General features: G+C 41.1%; 1 protein-coding gene across 3 annotated transcripts in view; it reads right to left on the minus strand.

Annotated features, from left to right (window-relative positions):
• FUT8 (fucosyltransferase 8) overlaps positions 1-27,164 on the minus strand; it is a 230,499-nt gene that overhangs the window by 192,345 nt on the left and 10,990 nt on the right. Inside the window, exon 1 of one of the 3 annotated variants that reach the window (XM_075192546.1) lies at positions 16,382-16,467. The exons of the other annotated variants lie outside the window; for them this stretch is intronic. The gene's annotated coding sequence lies outside the window, so the exon portion shown is untranslated. Of the gene's footprint in view, positions 1-16,381; positions 16,468-27,164 lie in introns of those variants that run through there. 3 annotated transcript variants of the gene reach the window in all.

Genomic DNA, 27,164 nt, shown 5'->3' on the forward strand with positions numbered 1-27,164 from the left:
AATATAAAAGCAATCAAAAAGATTGTATATCTCAATGATAGACATAAAACACCATATAAAAATATATGTATAAATGCCACAACACAATGTACGTGGCAGGGGCTGCTGACTACGATCCCGATGAAATCAATAGAGACGGTGTGGCCACACCAATGTGATAAATGGATACAATCCCAACAATCTCATATAATTCGGGATCCTCCAAACGCAAACGGAAGGTGCTTGTGAATGTTACCGTTCTTTCATCAACACTGCCGAATGATTGTAGCCGGCTCTCCCTCTTGTAATGAATAAGGAAATGCTGTACAGACCTTAATTCGAGAAGTCTTCCCGTGAGATGGTATGGGGGATGCAATACCCTGTAAAACAGCGTGTTCCGTGTGGTCAAAAGACGAGCAGGACCCAAAGTGCCTGTAACTCTAGTAGGAGCGTTGGTGATCGTCCAATAGAACCGTGGGGATTCGTGAAAAAAGTTCAATGACCGGAATACCTCGGCAGTGTTAGTGATGGATGTATGAAGAAACGTAGAAGCAACAGTACACTTGCGTGGAGTCAGTAGATGCTCAGCATGCTCTCTCTCTCTGACGCGTTTCATCACCTGCGGGTGATTTCATCAGAGGTTTGTCCTGATCACTGGTACATTTAATCAGTGTGAGAGCAAATACACATTAATTGCTTCAAAGACCTACTTGAAACTATCTTCCATGCTGAAAATCCTGTGACCTACAGATCAGACCTAAAATCTAATCTGTTCCCGGCTGTTTCTAAAGTTTGGACCCAGATATTCCGGTACCACCACTCTGCCTGCTACCCTACAGCTCTGGTCAGTGTGAAAAGCCAGGGGGGATCCATCCACAGCAGTCCCGATCCATAGTAAGAGATCATGAGTACCAGCCCAGGTACACCAGTAACGAAGTACACTGGCAGTGTCAATTACCCAGGAGAAACCCAGTACTGGATGCCGGTAAGACCGGTGGCAGCATTGTAAGCCTCTCCTACTGCAACAAGAGGGCGCACTTGGGATAATGTAAGGGAACAGTGACAAAGTAAGCCCAGCCGGTTCCCAGCAGTAACAGATAGGGTGGCATAGGTGGTCCATCCTGTCACAATTGAGATCAGTCACCGCAGTAAAATGTTGTCCATACAAATAAGGTTGAAGTTTTTTTACTACCCAAACAATGGCCAAACATTCCTTCTCAATTGTGACTTACCCCACCTCCCGGTTTAGCAGTTACTCCTGCCCATCTGGCCCCACCTGGATAAGTACTGCTCCAAGTCCATACTGTGATGCATCAGTTTGCACAATACAGTCCTTGTCATAATCGGGCGCCAATAGTATTGAAGTGCAAACCAGGGCTTCCTTTAACAACTGAAATGCCAGCTCACAAGCGGGGTCCAGTCAACTACTTTGGGGAGTTTCTTCTTAGTGAGATCTGTCAGGAGCTTCGCTACAGCACTAAAGTCTGGGATGGAACATCTGTAATACCATGCAGTCCCAAAGAAGGTCACTATTTGTTTTTGGGTTGTGGACCGGGGCCAGTCTCAGATTGCCTCTACCTTAGCTGGTTCTGGCTTAAACCTACCTCCCCCCACACGTTGACCCACGTACTGTACTTCTGATCCCTATTTGACACCTACCTGCTCTGATGGTCAGACCTGCCCACTGAATTTTCTCCAACACTTGCCCTACATGTTTCAGATGGTCCTCCCAGGATTTACTGAAAATGGCAATGTCACCCAAGTAAGCCTGAGCAAAGCCTTTAAACCCTTCCAGCAGGTAATCAACCACACGCTGGAAGGTGGCCGGAGCGTTCTTCATCCCGAATGGCATGGACTTAACCTCGAACAGGCCAAATGGGGTGATGAATGCGGTATCTGTTAATACCCCTTGCTCAAGTCAAAGGTGGAATTATACTTTGCCCCAGCTAACTCGTCTAACAGAGCGTCAATTCGGAGCAGGGGATAGGCATCAGAAACGGTCACCTCGTTCAATCGGCAGTAGTCTACGCAAAACTGCATTGTCCTACTTGGGAACCAATACAATGGAGTACGCCCATAGACTATGCGATGGCTGGATCACCCCTAGCTCAAGCATTTCCTGTACCTCCTTGTATATATTTTCCTTGGCTTACGGTGAGACTAAAAAAGTGGGTTGCCTAACTGACCTATGCTCACCAATGTCCACATGGTGCATCACCAAGGAAGTCCGACCAGGCTTCCTACTGAACTGAGTCGCAAAGGGCCACAGTACTGCCTCAAGCTGCTCTCTCTTGTGGGCACTCAACTGCACATCCCAGCCTACTTCCTCTACACCACCTTCACTTCTGGCATCCGTGAGGTCAGGTAGTGGATCACTTCCTGGTTCCTCAGTTGGGGAGCAGCAATCCGCTACCTACACATGCTCGTTGTATGCCTTCAACATATTTACATGGTAGGTCCCCTGCCACCAACGGTCGCTATCAAATGACATCACGTAAGTGATGTCACTCAGGCATTTTGAGTCTGTGTACGGGCCAGCCCAGGCAGCCTGGAGCTTGTTCTGTCGCGTGGGCATCAGAACAAGGACCTTCTGTCCTACCTCAAACACTCTGGCACACGCGTCCTGATCATACCAATTCTTCTGTTTTGTAGATCTAGATGTCACATTTAATTAAAGTTAGGATGAATAGCCAGCTATTTTGACTGTACAAATAAAATAGGACATTGGATGCACCCTGATGTTGTGCCCAAGGAAGTCTGCCAACTGATCGAGTGCTGTGTCGTTTAGGTTGAGAACCTTCAAGAGAGTGGCAATGTGCTTTCAAAGCTTCGTGGAAGACAGGCAGTCGTATCCAATTGGAGTCTCTGAAGTGTGACAAGGCAGCTGGTCTGGCAAACATGTAGACATTTTTGATATCCACTCCACATTCTTCACGCTTCTCTGAGAGAAGTTCCATTGCAGCTTGCATGGCTAGTGTCAGCAGGATGTGGACTTTTCTCCCTCGCTTTCCTCGTATTTCGAGTGAAGTGCCGGCAGGGCTTCCCCTCAATCTTGGAAATCGCTAAGGACACATCTTTGGGTAGATCCGAAGTATCTACCGAGGAGAATGTCGTCAGCAACATGGTTTGGAAACTTCCTCTTCCCTTCTTCGATTGAATAAGATCACCTGTGCCAGGGTGACTTTAGCAAACAGTGCCCAGTGGTTAACCGAGGCCTGGTGGATAGTACACTTCGGTAGGCTTGCTGCTTCTCATCGAGGTACAAGTGCATTTTTTCACATCTTCCATGAAAGGTAAGAGCTGAGGCATGTTCCACTTGGACTCCTTAAGAGTTTTCAAGGCAGCTGATTAGATCAACTCGTTCCATCTTGCCGCATATAGCTTCCTGAAGTTTAGTGTGTTATCAACCACAGCAGTGCAGCCCTTTTGCAGGCCATGCCCAACCTTGAGTGCCAGCGAGGGTGTCTTAAATGTACCTGTGACTGGATCACTTATAAATAACTAATGGTATAAATGTATTTAAAGGAAATCGCGCAGGGCGCTTATTTATATAATTGCCAATGCACTTATTTTTGATATTGTGTATATTTTGATATAGGAAATCCTTATTTCTGAGACCAGGGAAGAAACTTGTTTGTTTTAACCTTTCTAGAGGAAATGCCTTGTTTCTGATGTATATGTCGGATACAATAATCCTTTGTTTTGAAAGCCTTTTGTATATCTTGGTGTAAAGAAATGTCTTGTTTGGGGTTTACAACTTTCCTGGGGAATTCTTTTCTTTAGAGGAAATGTGTATTCTGCAACTGTTGGAAGAAGGACTCGTGCTAATCTCATGCTAATTAGACCTTTTGATGTGTGATTGTAATAGGAAGATGTAATTAGACTTGCTGTCCACTGTAAGATGCAACAAGGTTTTAAGAATTCCATAGATAAGTGTAAATATTGTTGGCTTTGCAATGCATGTAAATCCATGTTTGTGTAAACACATTGCATCCTGATTCTAAAAATAGCCTGTGTCCAAATCAGTATAAAAAGCACTGTCTTGTACACTGAAATGTATCATTCTGATGTTCCATCTGACCTGATCACTGGTACCTTCAACCAGTGTGAGAGCAAATAAACATCACTTGCTTCAAAGACCTGCTTGAAAACATCTTCAATATTGCTGTATTCCTCTGACTTGCAGATTAGACCCTAAATCTAATCCGTTCTCCGGCTGTTTCTGAGGTTGGACCCAGCTTTTCCGGTACCACCGCTCTACCTGCAACCCTTCAGCTCTGATCAGTGTGATAGAGCCAGGGGGAATCCATCCACAGCAACCCTGAGTAAGAGGTCCGGAGTAACAGCCCAGGTACACCAGCAAGAGGGTACCCCAGCAGTGACAGTTACCCAGAAGGAATGTGGTTCTGGGCGCCATAAAGGAGCCCAGTGGTGGCAGCAGGCTCCTCCAACTGTGGCAGGAGGGGTGTATTCTATTTGGAATAACGAAAGGGGACGGTGGCAAAGTAAGCCCAGCTGGTTCCCAACAACAACAGACAGGGTGGCATAGGCAGTCCATCCTGTCACAGTACCTGTTTCCTCATCATACTACATGCACAAAGTTCGACGGGGTGGTAAAGTCTTCCATCCTCTCCGAAAGGGTACCTCTTCTGGCCTCTAGCAGTATCCTGCCCATTTCTCTAAGCTTCTAACGGATGAACTCGTGCCTGCCAACATCTGAAAAGACCCGGTTGAAGAGGTGCTGCCCCATCTGCGTGATGCATAGGTTATTTTTGACTGCGTGTAAGACTTCATCCTGGGTCATGTCGATCAAGAGCTTCCAAAAGCCACCACTGAGGTCAGGTGGAACAGGCTGAGCAAAGGCACACAGTGACTGGAGTGAGCTTGTTCCCTCTTTGGTTTAGATTAAATCTCCATGTGTGGAAATAGGTATTTCCTTGCAAACAAGCCTTGACAGGCGGCACAGTGCATGAAGCCTTCAGCATCCATCTCTTCGTCTGGAAGTTTGCACAGGACCAGATCACCATGACCTCTTCTAATTGCCTCAGCACTGTGGACAAAGTTGCCCCTAATGCGAAGATGTGCCATTTGCATGCACCTTCCTTTCGAATGCTTGGGGAATTTCACGGCTCAGGCTACTTCAATCACATTGGGGTGAGAGGGGCTTCTCACTGTACAGGCAGTACTGCTTTTTGTTGTATGCCCTGGACCCATCACTGTTTCTGGAAACCCTTTGAACAGACACAGCGTCGTCTCTACGACCCTCTGTGTTTAAGACGCTGCATAGAACCCATGGGTACCTGCCCACTGGTGGGCAATGGGGCATCACCGCTGGTGTCTGAACTGCTCTCCTTTGAAGTGTCAGGTGCATACTCATTTCCACTGCTCTCCGGGCTATAGTCGGAGCCACCGGTGGGCTCAGTCATGCTCCACTGTCCCCGCTTTACCTTCAGCAGCAGACGGATGAGACTGTGAACCGTTTGGTGTACAAAGCACCAGACGACTGCAGTCACTTTCTCTTCCTGCTCCTGCTATACATATGGACGGTCTACCGACGTCTGGCGTTGGGATGCACAAACACTCTCCCCTCCACATTGGACACACGCACACTTTTGGTCCGACAAACGCGACTCGCAGGTGACATGCCAGATTTTTATGCTGAGCATATCAGCAAGGTCCCCTGCATTGATTAGCCTTGAGAAGAATTGTGGGGACCTCAATTTTTGTCCCCACTATTACTCAGGTCCCAACAGGGTTGGTGTGTAAACAGGCCAATGTTTCCACAAGCATATAAATGCAACACCACACACACACACCGACCGAGAGAGACTAAGGTCAATTAAACAGCAGCCAATTAACCTACTTGTATGTTTTTGTAGTGTGGGCGGAATCCGGAGCACCTGGAAGAAACCCACGCAAACACAGGGAGAACATACAAACCCCACACAGATAAGGTCATGGTTGAGAATCAAACTCATGCTGACCAACCAAAATATGGATGTAAATTTTAGATGTACATAAATTAAAAAAAAACAGCTGTTAATTTACAATGCTTTATAACTAGAAATATTGGATTTATATACAGAACATCTGTCATTTAATAACAATTATAAACAAATCATTTAACTAGCACTTATTGCAATGAGGTATAGAAAATTATACTGTAGATATATATTTATTTTGCGTCTTTGCTACTAGCGGCTGAGTGTTTTTGCTACAAACAAGTAACACCAGGGCACTCCGTTACTTAACAAATGAAGTCGTCAGTGTTAAAGTGGTTTGATTGACGTGTTTTAGAATTAGGATCTAGTTCTGGAACACTGTATTTTTATTTATAATGTGCCTATGTGAGCCTAACATGTTGCATGACACACTTGGTCTGCTGTGAAATAAGCAATTGGCAACATGGCAAAATCCAAATTTCAGACCAGTTATTTTGATGCAGAAAAAAAAAAGCTAAATTTTAGCCAGTTTCAGTGTCTGACATTACATATATTTAGGCATCACTCACCACTACTTTGAATTTAATCTGTTATTAAACTCTTCAAACGGTGAGTGCCATAGGACTCCATTTCTCTCTCTCTAGCTTTCAGCTTGGCACTGCATAGAAAAGAACAAGAATTAAAGTGAATCAGTGCAACAAATAGTCTTAAGTAGCCCTTTGAGTATGGACTCTGACCCACATGTGATTCCAACACAACCCGATCTAAAAAAACAAACATTTAGACACAAAGATGGCGCTACTGACAAACTAACATATACAGTATATATCAAAGACAATAAATTTCAATGACATCTAGGTATATTCTCTTTTGAGCTTCTCAAGTCCCGAAAAATAAACAAAATTTAAACAGTACTTATAGTGAATAATGTTCCTTTTAACTTCCAATCTTTTACGTTGTGTGAATTTCAATATAATGTGTGACCGTGTTCAACTACAAATGATCCAAAGACATACTTTTTCAATACTCCTTTATGCAGGCTGCAGTGTTGTGGATTATTTTTGAAATATATTTCTTTTTATAATTTGTGGTTCTATAATAAAGTCTGTTTTTAAATAATAATGCACTTAGTGCCATTTCTTTATACGTTTATTACATATGGAGTTATATGATTACAACATGGAATGGATTGTTTGAAGAAAAGTTGAATGATAAAAGGAGACAAACCAAACAAGAAAGATTCCATCAGAGTTACATGCTATCTTTGGAAAAAGCCCTGTCAGTGTATTCACTTAGGGGTGCGGCTCAGATGATTGCAGTTTCAGGGTGTTGCATCACACCTATCTGAGTGCACTGGAATTGGTTTTTCAAAACCTTGTAGTATGATTTATTCATACAATTTTGCACTATTATATGCTTTTATATATTGCTGGGAAAGAATTGAAAAAGTACATATTTGGATCATTTGAGGTTGAACACGGCCACACATCATATTGAAATTCACACAACATAAAAGATTGGAAGTCAAAAGGAACATTATTCACTATAAGTACTGTTCAAATTGTGTTTATTTTTTGGTACTTGAGAAGCTCAAAAGAGACTATACCTAGATATCATTAACACGAATTGTCTTTGAGAGATTATATATATATATATATATACACACACACACAATTAGTCATTAGTGCCATCCGTGTCGAATTGTTTGTTCTTTAGTTCTAACTGCACTAAAAAAAAAAAAAAAAAAAGTTTAAATCAGTATATGTTCATGTTATATACTAAACTGAAAGCGGCATGAGCAAACTGCTCTATATATGAAACAGGCATTGGGATGACTAACTGCAGTGCCTTGCATGGCTTTTTTTGTTTAACAGAGTATTTGTAGTAACTGAAGCTGGAAAACATTAGGTAAATCGAACAGTTCAAGAAATAAAAAATAAGACTAGATGACCACTAATCAGCCTTGTGTTCCAACTACACTAACAGAAGTGAGTAACTATTATTAATTCACTAAAAAAAGTCAATAACCATTATTAATTTGCAATGTGGCAAAGGATTGGATCGCATTTAAACTTGTGGGTAAATTTATTTTACTCCGATTTTTTCCAAGTCGCCGGAAATCGGCGAGTTTACAGCTAAAATTTAAAGCGGCGCTGGAATGTAAAGGCAAACTTGCTTTTACAAGCCAGCGCCGCTTTAAATTTTAGCTGTAAACTCGGCAATTTCCAGTGACTTGAAAAAAATCGGAGTAAAATAAATTTACCCCCTGGTCACATACATGTGTGGCCAAATAGGACAATGATCATAGCACTCAGGCCGAGATCCAAGATTAGCACTTGTGAGGCCAACATTAGACTAGAGATCATTACAGAAATAGTCGACAAGCAATTGAGCTTTAAAAAAGGTGTGAAAAACAGTTCCTGAATAACTGTACACCGAACCCCTGCACATATAGCACTCACATTTTTTTTTATTTTTTTTTTAACTGCAGTGGTAGAGCCATGGAGTTCCCATGTCCAGGGCCACCGTAGCTGGGTGGACATCTAGGGCCTGAGTCATTAAGGAGAGCAAAGCTTAAAAAAGGAGTAACATTGAGCAAGACCATGTTGCATTGTGCATTGGAGGGGGAGGTAAATTTAAAATGTGGGGTTAGAATTATAGTTGAGGTAGGGCATGTCCTAGATCAACTTTAAATTTCAGTGTAAAAATAAAGCTAGCAAGTATTTGTCTGTTAGATGTAAAAACAGCCAGTATTTAACTTATCTGCAAAATAATAAACTAATTTGCCCCCCTTGTATTGTAACATGGTTTGTCCCAGAGAACATTAACTCCTTTTTTTGCCTTACTTTCCTTAATGACTCAGGCCCCTAGAGTTTTCATTTAAGGTTTTGTATACATTTTCAGTTTTCATTGTTTAGCCATATATGAATTAGATCTAAGTTAGTTGTATATATAAACAAGTAAAAAAAACAAACACATTTTTAGTTTCTTAATGATCAAAATAACCTCTTACAATACTTGCATCACTGAATTTTAATTGGTGGGCACATACCAATAAACTAAGCAGTTTTGTATTATTATTATTGGAATTTACTCCACAATGGGCTTGAACCCAGCCATTCTTGAATTTGGCTGTCTAAGCAGAGTCTTCAGAAAAATACTTCCAAATGCAAAGTATGGCACATTTTCAAAAACTAGTCCTAGATTTACTTTATCCATTTTAATTATGCAGGAACAGTATCAACTCACACAATAATTCATACAGAAAAAGATGGATAAAGTTGATCAGGAATACTTAATTGTAGTACAATTCATGTTAATTTCATCATCTACAATATTACAGGAACACTATCACAGGCTGAGGTAAATAGGAATGCAGTGAGTTTTTCTACAGTTTCTTTTACACACAGAAATACATTTAAGCTGGGGTCATTTTCAAAGGGAAATTCAAGGCTTACAGTAGTGCACCTTTTTATACATTATTGAACATCAAGTTTTAGGTTTCTTCGTGAATGCAATGTTTCATGGTCCCAACGGTTATAATTATGCTTCATTTGTTTCCAGCTCCCCGATTGCAGCTACTTACTGTCTACAGCTTAAGCAACATTGTGGCTTTAACCCCACCAAAGGGCATTAAGCCCATGAGGATGTACTTACGATCTCAAGGTAAGACTCTGGGGATAGGAGGAACGATAGACAATACCTCACACAAAGAACTTGGAAGATAACATGTTACTTGTAAGGGAACCCACTTAACGTACACAAAACTCTTATCAATAATTAATGATACTGGATTAGAACAAAAGTAGAGTGGAAGAGTGAGAAAGAACTCCGATACATTCATTATTCCTATGCTACAGGGGAACTTCTTATTTAGCCATTTAAACCTCTGACACCAGGTAAACAGAAAAGTAGACAAGGACCTACGAGAGCTAAAAAGTCACTGGAAATTACCTAACCATGGTGTCATCAATACTTAATTGAAAAGGTGTTAGTATTGAAGGAAAGTCACAATACGAGTAGTTGTGAAGTATGGCAACCTCTTTGCTCCCAAAAGACCATGAGATAAATCAGGTATGAGAAATGAGAGGTAGCTAGGATCATTTATAGTCAACATATTAAGTTCCACCAACAAACCCTTTTTGTTATATACTCATTGTCCCGTCACTACATGGTGCAAAGAAAAACAAAAATATTTGCTCATTTCTGAAAACAAAAGAAAAACAAGGAAAAACCTGAATTAGACAAAACCATACATCAACATATTCAAAAGGCTTTTTTAAGGCTGGGTAGAAACTACAGTGTTTTCTGACGACCATCAGTCCAATCAAACGATCAACAACAGCTCGGCCTGATATGGCATTAGTGTGTACACTGCACCAAACGATCATCAGTCCAAAGCTCATTGAATCGTTTCATTTGATTTTTAAAAACTGAACTAAAAATGTCGTTCAATGATGGAACAATGTATTTCTAATCCTGCAGTGTGTACGTACTCCCGACCATCTGTCCGACTATCTGCCGATAGCTCCTCCAAAAGCGATGCCTTTCTGGGCGTGTATATTTAAGTTTATGATGTCTCGACGTCTGGCACGTGATGCGCTGTCAAAACGTCAAACAAATGGGAAAAGTGTTTGCGACAGGATGGACCGCCTATGCCACCCTGTCTGTTGTTGCTGGGAACCGGCTGGGCTTACTTTGCCACTGTCCCCTTTCGCTATCCCAAATGTGCCCTCTTGCCGCAGTAGGAGGGGCTTACAAATGCTGCCAGCACTGGACTCTTTACCAGCATCCAGTACCGGGTTTCTTCTGGGTAACCGATGCTGCAAGTGTACCCAGTTACTTGGGTACCTGGTCTAGTACTCCTGACCTCTTACTATGGATCAGGGGTGCTGTGGATGGATCCCCCTGGCCTATCACACTGACCAGGGCTGCAGGGTAACAGACAGAGCGGTGGTACTGGAAAAGCTGGGTCCAACCTCAGAAACAGCCAGAGAACGGATTAGATTTAGGGTCTAATCTGCAGGTCACAGGAATACAGCAATATTGAAGATGTTTTTAAGCAGGTCTTTGAAGCAAGTAATGTTTATTTGCTCTCACACTGGTTGAAGGTACCAGTGATCAGGTCAGATGGAATATCAAAATGATACATTTCAGTGTATAAAACGGCTTTTTATACCGATTTGGACAAAGGCTATTTTTAGAATCAGGATGCAATGTGTTTACACAAACATGGATTTACATGCATTGCAAAGCCAACAATATTTACACTTATCTATGAAATTCTAGAGATGCTGTGATGTCCTGCATCTGGTTTTCAGATGCAGAGAATCTAGGAGCAAGTCTTAATTAAAAGTTCCTGCCTTCAAAGTTGGACCTTCACACATCAAAAGAATTAGCATGGGGCCCCTTCTTCAGACAGTCCAGAATACACATTCCCAAAGAAAGGTACAAACCCCAAACAAGTCACTTCCCCACAAAACATTTCCATCCACAAAGGCTTATTGTATCCGGTATCTACCTTAAGAAATAATGCATCTCCCCTAGCAAGGTTAAACAAGAAATAAATTTCTTTCCCTGGTCTCAGAAATTAAAGATTTCCCTTACCAAAATATACATAATATCAAAAATAAGTGCACGCGCAATTATATAAATAAACGCCCCTGCTTTATTTCCTTTAAATAAATTTATACCAGAAGTTATTTATAAGTGATCCAGTCACAGTGTTATTTTAATGGCGAAGCAATAATAAACCTATTTTACATGCTACATATGTCATTTATGTGTTCCTGTACGCAAGTCTATACAAAATGTAATGTTAACACATGTCAAACCACATATTCTCAAAGTCTCATTTACGGATGTGACGTGTCCATTTCTTCACTTCTGTATTATGATATTCACATTATTACATGATGTTTTCCTATTCCTCTGTGTATTCTATTTTTTTAATAGAACGGCAGAGTACAAATATAATATATACCATTTTTTTGTGCGTCTACTTTTATAATTGCACCAATTATGCTCATTAATACCTCCATGTGTGTTTAATTTTCTATGATAATGGCTGGCTAGAAATATATTTACACCTGTGTCTGAACCACAGAATATGTTAACTTCTGAATCTTTGTTTGTGGCCATTGTGTGCGCTGAGGTTTAGCCATTTAAATTTATTTAGCATATTGCTGCTGGAAGGCCATATAACTATAGTGTGTACGGAGTAATGATCTTTTGAGACGATGGTTATGACAGACAACAAACACAGCTCAGATGCTAAATTCTGTAAACATCATTTAAAACACCTATATGTGTACGCATGGATCGGCGTGCTGATCAGGACTTCAGTCGTTGATGCAATATATTTAGCGATTTTACCGTTAGAAATTTCCTGTAGTGTGTACCTAGCCTAAACCATGAGGTGAAGTGGTGGCTTTATTAGCCAAAGAACAGTACATCTCTACAAGCTCTCTAGAATGGGTCTGTTCCACTAGGTGCCAGGGTTTCCAAGGCTAGGCTAGGCTGACAACCTATCCAGACACATTATTAAAAGAATCCCAATGGCAGTCCAGAAATTCTCTAGTTAACCTAAAAGGGTAATCCCCACCTGTTGAGACAAGCACGGAAATGGAGCAACGCTCTGCCCTGTTTAACAGTTCCCCAAGCTATGCTTATAAACAATTAAATATGTGCACTGTCAAACTCCAAATAATTTAGGTGATGGGCTTCGGCCATAATTTGCTCTTTGATAGCATAGTTGTGCACTCTGCAAATCACATCACAGGGTTGAGTACAGCGACCCTTAAGCAACAGAGGCCAATGAGCCCTGCCTATCGCAATAAGTTTCAATAGCAGTCTGTCCACAAACCTGTAGGATGGCATTTAGATCATACCCTAGTTGCTTCAGGGATCCTATAGTTATGCCTATTATTGTGGCACCCTCTGTATTCTATATCCACCCTCACTCATTGTACATCATTGCAAGTACACAACTTGTTTAGATTTGGCCACATCAGTATCTGTTACTTTTCATAACTCAGAGCAGAAACATTATATTCATCTAGAATGTTCAAATGAGACACTGATGCTTATTTTTATTCTAATTGCAAATATCCAAATTCCAAATATCAATATACAAAATCTGCTGTATATGCCCAAAGCAATGGCCTCTAATAATAGAAACTATATTACTAGCATGGACAGAAGCAGAGCATTGCTATGATTATTCATTTTTAAAAATTGACAGTGAAGTAATGACTGCTTTCTCAAGATACATGACCTATTTTAATGCAAGTTACTACAGAGTAAAATATATAGGTAGATCTAGAGAATGTCAACCTGGCAGCAAAAAAATGAAGACACACCCAACATAGGAATCCGAGATAAAAGTCATCAAGAGAACATGTTCAGAATGTAGTCATATATCATATTGAGTTTTAAAGAGAACCCAGGCAGGTTACTCTCTACATTACAGCAACCCTGGCGTGCAAGCTCTTGCGGGGTGGGTGATCTGATGGAAGGAAGCCTCTCAGAAGTAAGAAGTAAAGAGCAATAGAATGGACAAATCCTTTATAGTATAGTAACTTCACAATAATTGAAAGGTTGTTTTAAATTTGCATTTAAAGTACTCCATCAGCAGGAATAAGAGAGTACGCCTCAGGGAACACTTTGAATATTGACTTTCTATAATATTGTTGAAAAAAATTAAATGCAAACATTATATATGGCAGCCATTTTGCCATATTTTGATAGTGAATCTTCTCACCCTTACCATTTCCAGTTATATCAGAGGACATCAAAACTGGTGCACAGGAAAGAGAATATAATGCCAGAGCAGATATGGTGAAAAAGGCCTGTAAAAATTACTGGAGAGGAAACAAGTTGACTGATAAGTTCTTTTAATATACCAAAACAGAGGGAAAACATGTTTCTGAAAACTCATTAATTTCTAGCTTGGATGATTAACAGGCATTTTTCATTAAGCAAGGAAAAATAAACAACTTTCCTTCTTCAAAGATTTAAATGCAATGCAAAGCTGGTGGTGTATGTATTAGAGTTCTACAAAAATTTGTATTTTCTAAGCACTGCATCAACTAATATTAGGTAATTAGCCTTGCAGTTTCATTAACAATGCTCTATCCTTATAGATACTCCAAACAAGTAAACTTTCCTGGCAGTAACAAAGACTGTTTAAAAAATTGTTTTTTGCACTCCGAATTGACTAAAGAATTTTTTTTCAATCTTCCTCTCACCAATCAATACATGTAAATTAAAGGATACATCCACCTTAAGTTTAAACAGTGATTACCTATATAATGCTCTTACACTGGTAATAGCACCAGAAATGTCACTGCATGACCGATAGTGCCACTGCTACTATAAACAATAAATACATGAGGGGCTTCAAAATACAAACTAACACAATCATAATACGTGGTTAAATGTTGTCTCCTGATGCTACTGACCTCTCCATACCAATGCAGTCACCGGCCTCTCACTGCAGGAGTGAGATTGGCGATTGTCATGGGGAGAGGACCAGGGTACAGGAGAAGATTACTCCTTTCTCTAGTGACTGGGGTTTTGGAAGAGATGTGGAGAGCCAAGTTGAGAGCGTGGAGGCTTACCCTCATCTCTGCCACCCCTAAAATAGGGCCATCTGAGAAGAGTTTCCTTATACGGGTGTTCTTGGCAACTAGGGAAAATATGAGGAGAATCAGTCTGTACTGCGGGTAACATGATGGTACAGTGGTTAACATTGCTGCTTCACAGTGGTGAGGTCATATGTTTGATTCTAACCAGGGCTCTATCTGTGTGGAGTTTGCAGCCCATGTCAGTGTGAGTTTCCTCTGTGAGCTTCGGTTTCCTCACAGGCTAAAAACATACTTGCAGGTTAATGGACCGTATTTACTCTTGAACGCTATATAAAAAAATATTGTTTTAATTATATAAAAATGTTAATTAACGCTTTAAACCACATGGACATTTTTTGACAGTTTAAAGGCTGTGAGACACGTAAAAAATGCAATTAAAAACATAATTACCCACCACCCATTCTCCTCCCGTCGCCCAATGACTTCTCTGATCCTAGTCATTTGCATCCAACATCATTGTTAAGATTTCCCTTCACTGGAACTAAGGGGCCCAGGCCAAAACATGAAAAACAGTCCCAGACCATTATTCCTCCTCCACTACACTTTATAGTTTGCAGTGCACAATTAGGTAGGAGGAGTTCTACTGGCATCCACCAAACCCAGATTCATCTGTGAGACTGCCAGTTCCGATGGTGGTGTACGTTGCAGTGGAAGTTTAGCATTGTGCATGGTGATCTGAGGCTTGTGTTAGCTGCTTGGCAACGGAAGCCCAATCCATGAGGCTCACTACAAACAGTTCTTGTACAGACATTGTTTCATGAGGCTGTTGTGAGCTACACAATTCAGCTGTCCCGTCCCTTTCCAGACCTTGTGTCGTTGTGTGTTGAGTACAACTTCGCTGTTGAGTTGTTGTTGCTCCTACACATTGACTGGGGTAGATCTACAAGGGCAGTAATTTGACAAACTGACTTGTTGCAAAGGTGGCATTCTACGACAATGCCATCTTGAAAGTCACCGAGCTCTTCAATATGACCCATTATACTGCTAATATTTAAATATGGAGATTGCATGGCAGTATGTTTGATTCTATAACAGCTTATGCCGTTAGCAGCGTGTGGCTGAAATAGCCAAACACACCAATTAGAAGGGGTGCCAATGTACTTTGTCCATGTAATGTAGCTATAAGGTCAGAGCAATGCTATATTTGTTTATAATGATGTATGTTGTCCATCTCAAGTCAAGTCAAAGCACAAGCGGTCTTTTTATGTTCAAGATGTACAGATATAGAAGTGTGTGTGTGTGTGTGTATATATATATATATATATATATATATATATATATATATATATATATATAGAGTGGGGGGATAAGCCTTTATCACTATTTTGCAAAATACCTATACCTATAATTGTACATTTTTTTTAAGTGTCATATCCTGCAAGTGTTCCAGGTCACATGACAGAACACTTACAGATTTGACTGTAGGCTAAAAATACTATGTACAGCAAATTCACATGACAGAATATGTAGAGACTAGCTGTAGGCTAAGTACTGCGAACAGCAATTTCAAGTGGCATCTGAAAAGTTATAATCGTTAAAATAATCTAGCCTACTGCAAAAATAATTCACAAAATTAGCAATGGATAGTGCAGTGCAGAGGCAAGCCACCATCGCTTAAATAAAGATACAATTACAGGATTCTTTTGTATTACTGTAAAAACAAAACATATCTACAGTGCCCAATTTAATGACATTACAAGTGTGCCATAGGAGTAAGGCTAGGTACACCCTGGAGCATTTTTGTCCAATAATCGGACAAATCAGCCTACATCCGACAGTTTGGTCAGATATTGTGTGAGTGTGTGTGTATACCTTTAACGATGATGTAAAGTTGTCCCAAAATACCGATCATCTTTTCATTTGGTTGGTCGTAACTGTGTAATATTTTCCGACCCTTCAGTATGTATGCACTTACACGACTGTCGGCCAATAGTGGATCTCAGTGTGACAGGTCTCGTTTCAATGTGTGGCCGCAGTCATCTCCCTGCAGCTGTTACGTCCGTCTGCACTGTTCCTACCCGAGACAGACTCATTTTACAAACGGATTTCCTGAGGGACCGGAATTAGAACTTAACCCCTTCCAGAGCTTCCCTCAGTAGCACTTCATAGTCCTTACTGTATAGAAATACTGATGACAGCACAGCACTTAAACCACCTAACAGATCAGATTTGCAGCATCTTGCATCATCTAATACACTGACAACACAGCAGTCACCCGAACACTGACAGCACAGAGCCCCTGACAGCACAGACCCAGCAGCACTCAGACACACTGACATACCTCGACCAGCTACACTCACTAGCCGACAAGTGTCGGCTCAAATGACAGATGAAGAGCACATACAGATATAAAATCGTTATAATGTGTACACGGGAATCGGCATGCCGATCGGGACTTATTATTTTTTTGTTGTTGAAATTGGTGAAACGATCGCATGGGGAGAATTTTCTTGCAGTGTGTACCTAGCCTTACACTAAATGTCCTTATCGGTTTACGGATAAACAAATTAGTCATGCTGAAGGAAGACATATTTAAGCTTAACCTGTATAAACAGTGTTCTCAGGCTTTTCACTTTTTCACACTGTTTAGATTGAATATCTCAGAGACTAATCCGTTTGTGACTATTTTCATGTTGTAAATAATGTGTGCACATCCCGGCAATCTACATAAAACTATGTATCTTTATATCCTCCACATAAATCTTTTATTATGAAATGAGTGTAGGAACGGTAATAAAAAAAATAAGTAAGAAAAACAGTTTCATTTCCATGTCTTCCACAATTTCTGGGCTCATTTTCATGCGACATGGAAGCCAAGCTCTGTGGTTAGTTACTATTTGGGATGCACTTACACAGTAGTCCGACAAAAGTCAAATATACTTCGACTGCAAACACTTGCAAGAAGAATACCAGAATCCTCAACAGCAGTGTTTTAGACTTTTAAGATCTGTCCCTGTCTATAATTTGTATGGGCAGTTCCAGCTTTTATGAGTTTGCCTCTAGATTTTTGGGTGCCTGAAAATTTACATGTTTCCCATTATTGTCTAAATAAAAATGAGAAGAAAAAAAAATGAATCTTAAAATACGCTCTTACTTCCTAGTTCTTAAAATATAAAAAAGTTAATATTTTCTACTTACCCCTGGGTTATAAAATATACAATTAATATTTATTAAAGAGGAGCACTCAAAACTCCAAAAGTTTATTATAATCAAATTCAGCAAACATGACATGATATGCTCAGAATTGCCCCTTGAAATTATTTTAAAATGTTGGCAACTATGCAAAAACCAGCAATCACCAGAAAAAATTAGGCTTTCCACCCATAAAACGTGGCAGGCTATAAGAATAATGTTGGCGAATATCATTTTTCCTTTTTTTGGTTCTACAGGCTACTATTAATTATTTTTAATTCTGCACAGTGTCATGAACTACCATGGCAACCACAGTCACCTGGCACATGTAGTGAGCAGGGAGGCTTTGGAACGTCTGCTCTTCGTACCGTATAATCCCCCCCAATCAAAATTCACATCGAGACTGCAAATAGTAAAACAATGTTGGCATCTCTTACAAATGTAATGCACTGCACCAATAACATTATTTAAAACAAAATATGGCCTTTAAAACAAGACATGACACATTTATGCTTAAGCGGGGTACACAACTTTGGCTGGATAACTTATAAAATTGAGAATCATACTCACCGTTAATTTCCTTTCCTTGAAATACTCAACGGCAGCCCTTACAATGGGTTAATCACTGATCAGCTAGTGTAGACAGGAAGAATTTTGTCCCACCTGGGCCCTATATAAGGCAGCTCCTCCTCTTTCCCAGTGTCTTTCGTAACTTCCCAAGCCGTCCTATACATAACTTCCCACCCTTGTTCTGTAAATATAGGGCTGCAATGGAGAATTTCAAGGAAAGGAAATTAACGGTGAGTATAAGTCTCAATTTTCCTTTCCCTACTCCATGGCAGCCCTTACAATGGGATATACCAAAGCAGTACAATAATTGGGAGGGCAATAAAACCAACACCTTAATAAAGTCAAACAGAAAATTTATTCACAGTGCTTGTTGGAGAATCTTTCTCCCAAACTGTGTTTCTTTAGAGAGACTGAAATGTCAAAAAGATAATGTCTAGAAAAGGTGTGCACTGACGCATGTGTTCTATGTGCCCAGGAGGTCGCTATCGCCATAGTTGAATGTGCTTTCAGTATTCTAGGTACCTCATGCCCTTTCCCCCTGTAGGCCTGTGCAATCACTTCTCTGATCCACTTTACCAATGTGGGTTTGGATGGGGCCTGTCCTTTGCGAGGACCTTCCGGAAGCACAAATAGTTGCTTTGTCTTCCTCAGATTTTTCGTTCTGATGATGTACGTAGATATAGCCCTCACTAGGCCTAGAGTGTGGAGACGTGTTTCATCACTATTAGCGGGATGAGGATGGAGAGATGGCAGAATCAACTCCTGATTGATGTGGAATGAGGATACCACCTTGGGTAAATAATCCGGATTCGTCTTCCGCACCACTCTATCTTCATAGATAATCAGAAAGGGTTCCTCACACCATAAAGCATGTATGTCTCCTATTCGACGAGCCGAAGTGATAGCCACCAAAAAGAGTACCTTTAGAGTGAGGCATCTAAGAGATATGTCTTGCAACGGCTCAAAAGGATCGGCTGTTAAGGCATCCAAAACACTATTAAGGTCCCAAGGGGCTAAGAATGGTTTCCGTTTTGGGCGTAACCTCTTTAGTGCTTGAAAAAACTGGAAGATAAGACTCTGGGATGCCAATTTGATATCAAGAAGCATGCTACGGGCAGATACTTGTACCTTTAGCGTAGCAGGTGCTAGTCCTTTAACAAAACCACCTTTGAGAAATTCTAACAGAACGGGCACACTGGCAGACATGGGATCCTTCGCCATGTCCTCTGCCCAACAAATACATTTTTTCCAGATTCTGTAATAAATCATAGAGGAGTTCTTTTTCCAGGCGTGAATTAGAAGGTCTACTACTTCCTCCGAGACCTCTTTGGATTTCAGTAATTGCCTCAGTGTCCACGCCATCAAACTCAGAGAGTTTGGATTTGGATGTAAAACTGGACTCTGATGTATGAAGTCTGGCCTGATCGGTAACGGCCATGGATGTTCCAGCAACTTTCTCTGTGCTTCAGCGAACCACGGACGACTCGGCCACGCCGGAAGGATTGCTATCACCTCCACTTTCGCTTTCCTTATTTTTCTGAGTATCTGAGGGATGAGTGGAAAGGGAGGAAACACGTGCCCCAGTTTGAAGTTCCACTGCATTGACAGGGCATCTATCCCTAGGGCTCTGATGTCTCTGTGACGGGAGCAGAAGAGGGGTACCTTGGCATTCCTTTCTGTGGCCATAAGGTCTATTTCTGGTGTTCCAAACCTGCATTGTACCAGTTGAAAGACTTCTTCGTGCAGCTCCCATTCCCCTGGGTGGACTTGGTGTCTGCTTAAATAATCCGCCACTACATTGTCTTTGCCTGCTACGTGAAGGGCTGAGAGAGATCTCAGATTCGCCTTTGCCCACTCCATTAGAGCGGTTACTTCTGCCAACACTGTTCTGCTCTTGATAGCACCTTTCTTGATTATGAAGGCAACTACACTCCTGTTGTCGGAGAAGACATCGTAGATGCTTGTCTCGTAGATAGGGCTGGAAATACTGAGCCACCCCGCCAGACTGCTCTCATCTCCAAGACGTTTCCCTGAAGAATTCTCTTTTTGTCTCGCCAAGTGCCCTGCGTGACCATACCTTGCATGTGAGCACCTCAACCTAGTGCACTGGCGTCTGTGGTAAGGATAAACCAGTCTGGTACCGAAAGAGTCACACCTTGTTTTCTCAGGCCTGGGAGCTGCCACCAACGTATGGACTGCCTCGCTGACCTTGAGAGATTGACTTTGGAGTCTAGGGACACCACTGTATGATCCCACTGCCCAAAGAGGTTTGCTTGAAGAACTCTCATATGCCACCTCGCCCATGGGAGTATTCCTATTGTTGAGGAAAACATTCCTAGGAGGCGCAGACATGTTCGTGCTGACACACGAGGTTGGATTTGAATTAGGTGCGCTAAAGACTGGATTTTGCCGGCCTTTTCTTGAGAGAGGAAGACTTTGTCCGTAGGTGTATTTATTTGCACTCCTAGAAATACAAGCTATTGCGATGGCATCAAATGTCTTTCTATATTGACTAGCCAACCGTGTCGTTGCAGAAACTGGATCACTTGGGATGTAGTTTCAAAGGCTGCTTCTGATTTTGCCGAAATTAGAATATCGTCCAGATATGGCCACAAGGTCACTCCGCTTTCCCCGAGTGCCGCCATGAGAACTACAAGGACCTTGGTGAATGTTCTTGGAGAATGTTCTTGGAGACGTGGAAAGGCCAAACGGAAGACAAGTGAACTGGAAGCGACGCCCTAGAATGCAAAACCTTCGACACTGTTGGTGATGGGATGTGACCGGAATATGGAAATATGCATCTTTTAAGTCTATTGCTGTCAGCAAATCTCCTGTTTCTACCGCTTTGAGAATTGTGTTGACAGATTCCATCCTGAAATGTTTTGCTCACACATAGCAGTTGAGAGCCCCTAAATCTAGCACTGTCCTGAAGGCACCCGATGGTTTCTGGACGAGGAACAGTCTGGAGTAGAACCCCCTTTTTTCCCTGACCTGACGGTACTGATACGATAGCTCTTGTTCTCACCAGGCCTCTTAGACTTTCCTCCAATGCTTGCCGTTGTTCTAGGGAAGACGAGGGACTTCTTGACTGAATGAATTTGCTCTTTGGACCCATTAACTGGTGTGGTCTGAATCCAAACTTTTGCAAAGCGTGATATCCTGCCACCCACTGGAGTTAGTGGGGACTGGATCCGTAGATAGTCATTGGGGTCTTTGCTGTCCTTGCTTCCCCCTTCTTTGTCTGTAGGGCTGAAAGGACTGTCTTGCCATACTATCCTGTTGTCTAAAATACGGTCTCCCCAGCCTATAGGTACGGGCTTCCTTAAACTGCTGCTTTGGAGAATAAAAAAACAAACGTCTCGCCTTTCTGTCTTGTGGTAACCAATTAGCTTTGCCACTTGCTATCCTCTGCATTAGATTGTCCAGTTTTTCGCCAAACAAGAACTGCCTTTATATAGAAGCGTTGTCAGCCGGCTTTTAGACTGATGATCTGCCGCCCACGGACGTAGCCAGAGTGCCCTTCTCGCTACTACTGCCGAAGTCATGCTCCTAGAAGAAAACACAATCGTATCCAACGCAGCTTCACACAAGAAATCAATGCTTTTCTGCATAATCTCTAAGAATTTGAGAAGATATAAATAGAGTGTCTTATCCTCGATAACCGTATATAGAGTATTGGCCCATAGTCTCAAGGCTCTAGCTACCGAAGCCATGGCTACCCCAGATTTTAGGGTTATGCCTGAGGAGATATGTAATTTCCTGAAGGAAGTCTCCATTCTCCTATCCATAGCATCTTTTAATGGGCCCCTATCATCCCATGGGAGAGTGGTCCTTGAGGATAGGCCAGCTATAGCCGAATCCACTTTAGCCACCGAACACTATTTCCACACATCTTCATCCTGAAAAGGGTACATGCGATTTAGCCTTCCCATGTTAGGATTACTTTTGTCTAGAGTCCGACATTCTTTAGCAATCAAATCTTTAACTACCTTATGCGTATGAGACACTCTAGACTTTACTAGGTGCTCTGCAAATAATGCATCCTGTGATTTGATTGGCACTGCTGGCTCTTCAATACCTAACGATTTGTTAATATGCTTCAGTATAATATTTACAGTATCCAAATTAAACATTCTGGGCTCCTCTTTCACCTCTACCTCACTATCTGAGGTCTGAATCCCATTCCTGAGTAGAGCTAAATGTTTCAGAGGACGGCCCTGGCCTTATTTCCTCCATATTTTCCATTGTAGGGATCCTGGCCCTTGTAGCTCTGTTCTGGGGCCTGAAACTCCTGCATCGCTTTAGCCATCCATAGAAAGAACTGCCTGAATTGTTCAGGGGGGGCAGGCTCCTCTACAATTTCCGGGGTGCATGATACACATAATGGGTCAGAACAATCCTTCGGCAATCTGCCATCACAAGCTGCACACACACACGATTGTTCACTTTGCATTTCCTTTTTCCCTGCACAAGCTCCACAGAAGTACTGTAAACACATAGAAAAGGAACGAAGTAACCTATACCAAGAATAAAAATAGACCCCTTAATAAGGGCTTACCTACCTTGGGGTGTCCTTCAGATTTTTTGGGGAAGGTTCCTTGTCCATAGTGCACTGTCCAAATGGCTGCCAAATCCTGCAGCTTCCAACACCAAGCAAAAACTGAACCTCATTAATAATGGGCTGCAGCTGCTTAATATGATGCCTGCTCTTGACATAATCATAGTGAGTCTTAGCATAATTATCACCCGATTCCTTCTACAGGTGAGTCTGCCAATCAGAGCTGCTGGCAACGTATAGCGAAGCCGCGCGCCTTCCTTCATGCGCGCACTTTGTCCTCTGTGCACAACCCCCGGGAGTCTCATAAGATTCAATCAAAGAGAACACCTGTGCCCAGCTGAAACTGCCATACAGCCAGCCCAGAGGAAAAAGCCAGAAACCTCAGGTAAGCCCTCTCGGATAACATAACAAACAAAAACAACAAACACTCACTACACTACCCTGTCCTAACACTGCTAAGACAGGAAGAAAAGACACTGAGGAAGAGGAGGAACGGCCTTATATAGGGCCAGGTGGGACAAAATTCTTCCTGTCTACACTAGCTGATCAGGGATTAACCCATTGTAAGGGCTGCCATGGGTAGGGAAAGGAAATAACTTTTTTGTATAGGAAATGCATTCATTTCTGAGGTATATGTCTAATGCAATAAGCATATGTTTGAGGAGTCCCCTGTGTAGCTTTGAGAGGAAGTACTCATTAAGGCTATTTAAGTCTATTCATGTGAATAACAAACATGTCCTTGTTAGTCTAAATGCACCACAGGAGGTTGTTACTGGTGTTCCTGAGTGGCCTTTTGTCCAGAGTGTTAGAACCTATCTGAACATTGTAAAAGAGCACGCAATGTAGGATATCACAAATAAGTGTAAATTTTGTTAAGTATAAATTGCATTTAAATTCATGTTTGGGGAAACATATTGTATCCTGATACTAAAAATAACTCAGACTTCGTGGGGCCAGCAAAGAGTTCAGGGGGCTGGCTTACTCCCTGCTAGGCTGTGTCCAAAACTGTATAAAACAGCACTAGGTTATACTGAAATGTATCATTGTTCCATTTGACTTTTCACACTGGTTGAAGGTACCAGTGATCAGACTGTCCTTATCAGGACACTTCAGCGAATAAATATCACTTGCTTCAAGATCCTGCTTTGACAACTTCTTCCCTGCTGTATTTCCTATGGCCTACAAATTAGACCCAAGTCTAATCCATTTCCGGCTGTTCTAAAGTTTGGACACAGCTTTCCAGTACCACCGCTCTGCCCGCTACCCAGCAGCTCTGGCCAGTGTAATAGGTCGGGGGGGGGGGGTGGAATTTATCCACAGCAACCCTGATCTATAGGAAGAGGTCAGGTGTACCAGCAAGGGGATACTCTAGCAGGAACAGTTACCCAGAAGGAACGCTGTTCTGGATGCCGTTAAGGAGTCCAGTGGTGGCAGCATTGTAAGCCCCTCCTACTACGGCGAGTCCGCAATTGGGATAAAGAAAGGGAACGGTGGCAAAGTAAGCCCAGCCAGTTTCCAGTAGCAACAGACAGGGTGGCAGAGGCGGTCCATCACAACACCTGCAATCTTAGCTCAAATGCAATTTCTGTAAAGATTTTAACAATGACTGGGTCATTCCATGTCAGTTCAACCAGGGTTGTCCACCACCCATCTCAGATTTCTACGAAAAAATTTTAGTTGAGAGGATGTCAAAACAACTATTTCTGCCAAATATCTCGACTGTCTGACAATTAGTTGATTAAATATAGATTTTTCAATTTATTAAATAAATTTACTAATCGCGGCTTCTTTATCCAGTTTATTTGAAGTATTACGGGTGTTTATTAAGGAATAAACACAACATTTGGACCCCTAAGGTAATTCTTCCTCCCAAATCCAAACCAAAATTACTTTATCTGCCTCATATTTTGCGTTACGGCAAAAACGCATGTTTTTCGAATATAATTAAAAACGCTAGATTCAATTGACATTAGGGATCCCATTTATTGGGGGGGGGTATTTTAAAAAAAAAAAAAAAAAAAAAATCAGCCGGGTACTCTGTTTCATAGTGGAGCAAAAAAAATAATGAAGTTGATGCTTGATTACTGCTGTACAGCATACATAATTTACACATTGTTAAAAACCATACCAAAAAGTGAACTAAACTGAGGCAATGGGATAAAACTCCCATACAGGAAATGAAACAAAACAGAAACTGATGGGAAGCGGATTTCCTTTAGCGAAACCAAAACTGAAACTTTCCAGAGAAAAAGAGAGAGGGAGACACAGAAAGAGTTAATCATCGCAGCTGCTCATTTGGTAGTCTTTTAAATAAGGACTGCCATATTACTATTTACTCAAAAACCATTGGATTACATAGCTGGGACCACTTTACAGATGAGAAAAAAAACAAAAAAGAACTTTTGATTCTGAGAACTGAATTTTCAAATGCAGTAACCAATGATCATGAAACCTCAGTCCGCTACCATCATGAAAAGCTTCTGCTGCTAAGATATGAAGAATTTCAGAAAACATGCTGTAATCCTTGCTTGTCTCACAAAAAAGGAGCCAGAAAAAGCTTAAAAGTTATGTCACTGAAGTGGACCAAAGAACATGGTGACTGTCAGCTTGTTGTATATTTTAGGCAATATGATTGTGACATTTCAAACTGTGTGAACCTGTGCGTAATTAGCGATACCCGTGACCATGTAGCCATAACTGTGCATGCCTTCATTACGGTAGTTATGAAACACTTAGCGATACTATTGTCAAAATTAGAGTATGTTTACTACTTTAGTGATGGTGCTAGTGCACAATACAAGAACTGCAAAAACTTTTTTAATTTAAACTTCTAGCCACACGCACCAGTCTGCAAGCAGTGGAAACCCATCACATCTTGACACCTTTGGACCTGGGCAAATGAAAATGTATATGGCATAAAGATTTTATACGTGTCACAAAACGAAATACAAGACTGCAAAACAAAGCTGCATAGCCGTCTAGAAACAGCAAACACTGTGACAGGAACACGTTCTCATCACAGATTTCGGCCTATTACTAATGATGAGCTACACATATATCGATTGTCATCAGACCACATAAAGACACGAGAAACCAAAGTTAGTGTCACTATGACCACAGTCACAAAAAATGTGGACAAAAGTGATCTGCAACCTGGAACACATAGCAGCAGTGTATGATAACATCTTGTACATTGGGTATATCATTGAATGTAATGAGGAGGAACAAGATGTGCTGATACACTTAATGAAACACAACCAATCAACAAATGTGCTGTCCTGGCCTTCAAGAGATAAGTGTTTTGTTCCTTTTATTCATGTTCTCTGTGTAACAGAAGTGCCTACTATCCAAGGAAATACTGGTAGGCAGTATAAACTTTCTGCTGACACTTTAAGGAAAATTACAGACAGTTACAACAAGTTCCATACAAGGGACAAAATAATAAGATTGTTGACTCAACTTCAGTTATGGACTAAAGTTATGTTAAAGGTTTTAAATTTCATAGTTTCTTGTGTTAATTATGTATGCGGTACAATAGTAATCAACTTCATTATTTTTTTTCTCCACTATGAAACAGAGTACCCGGCTGATTTTTTTATGGTAGTGATATATACCTTTTTTTAAACACCCCTCAAAAATGGGATCCCTAATGTCAAATGTAAAGTGGTCCCAGCTATGTAATCCAATGGTTTTTGAGTAAATAGTAATATGGCAGTGCGTATTTAAAAGACTACCAAATGAGCAGCTGCCATTATTGACTATCTTTCTGTGTCTCCCTCTCTCTGGAAAGTTTCAGTTTTGGTCTCTCTAAAGGGAATCCCCTTCCCATTAGTTTCTGTTTGTTTCATTTCCTGTATGGGAGTTTTATCCCATTGCCTCAGTTTAGTTCACTTTTTGGTATGGTTTTTAACAATGTGTAAATTATGTATGCTGTACAGCAGTAATCGAGCATCAACTTCATTATTTTTTATCTCCACTATGAAACAGAGTACCCGGCTGATTTTTTTTTGTGGTAGTAATTTATACCTTTTTTAAACACCCCCCAAAAATGGGATCCCTAATGTCAATTGAATCTAGCGTTTATAATTATATTCGAAAAACATGCGTTTTTGCCATAACGCAAAACATGAGGCAGATAAAGTAATTTGGTTTGGATTTTTGGATTCGGGAGGAAGAGTTACCTTAGGGGGTCCAACAGTTGTGTTGATTCCTTAATAAACACCCGTAATACTTCAAATAAACTGGATAAAGGAGCCGCGGTTAGCAAATTATTTAATAAATTGAAAAATCAATATTTAATCAACTAATTGTCAGACAGTTGAGACATTTAGCAGA

This window comes from Mixophyes fleayi, chromosome 12, assembly GCF_038048845.1.
Source record: "Mixophyes fleayi isolate aMixFle1 chromosome 12, aMixFle1.hap1, whole genome shotgun sequence".
Classification (NCBI taxonomy): Eukaryota; Metazoa; Chordata; class Amphibia; order Anura; family Limnodynastidae; genus Mixophyes; species Mixophyes fleayi.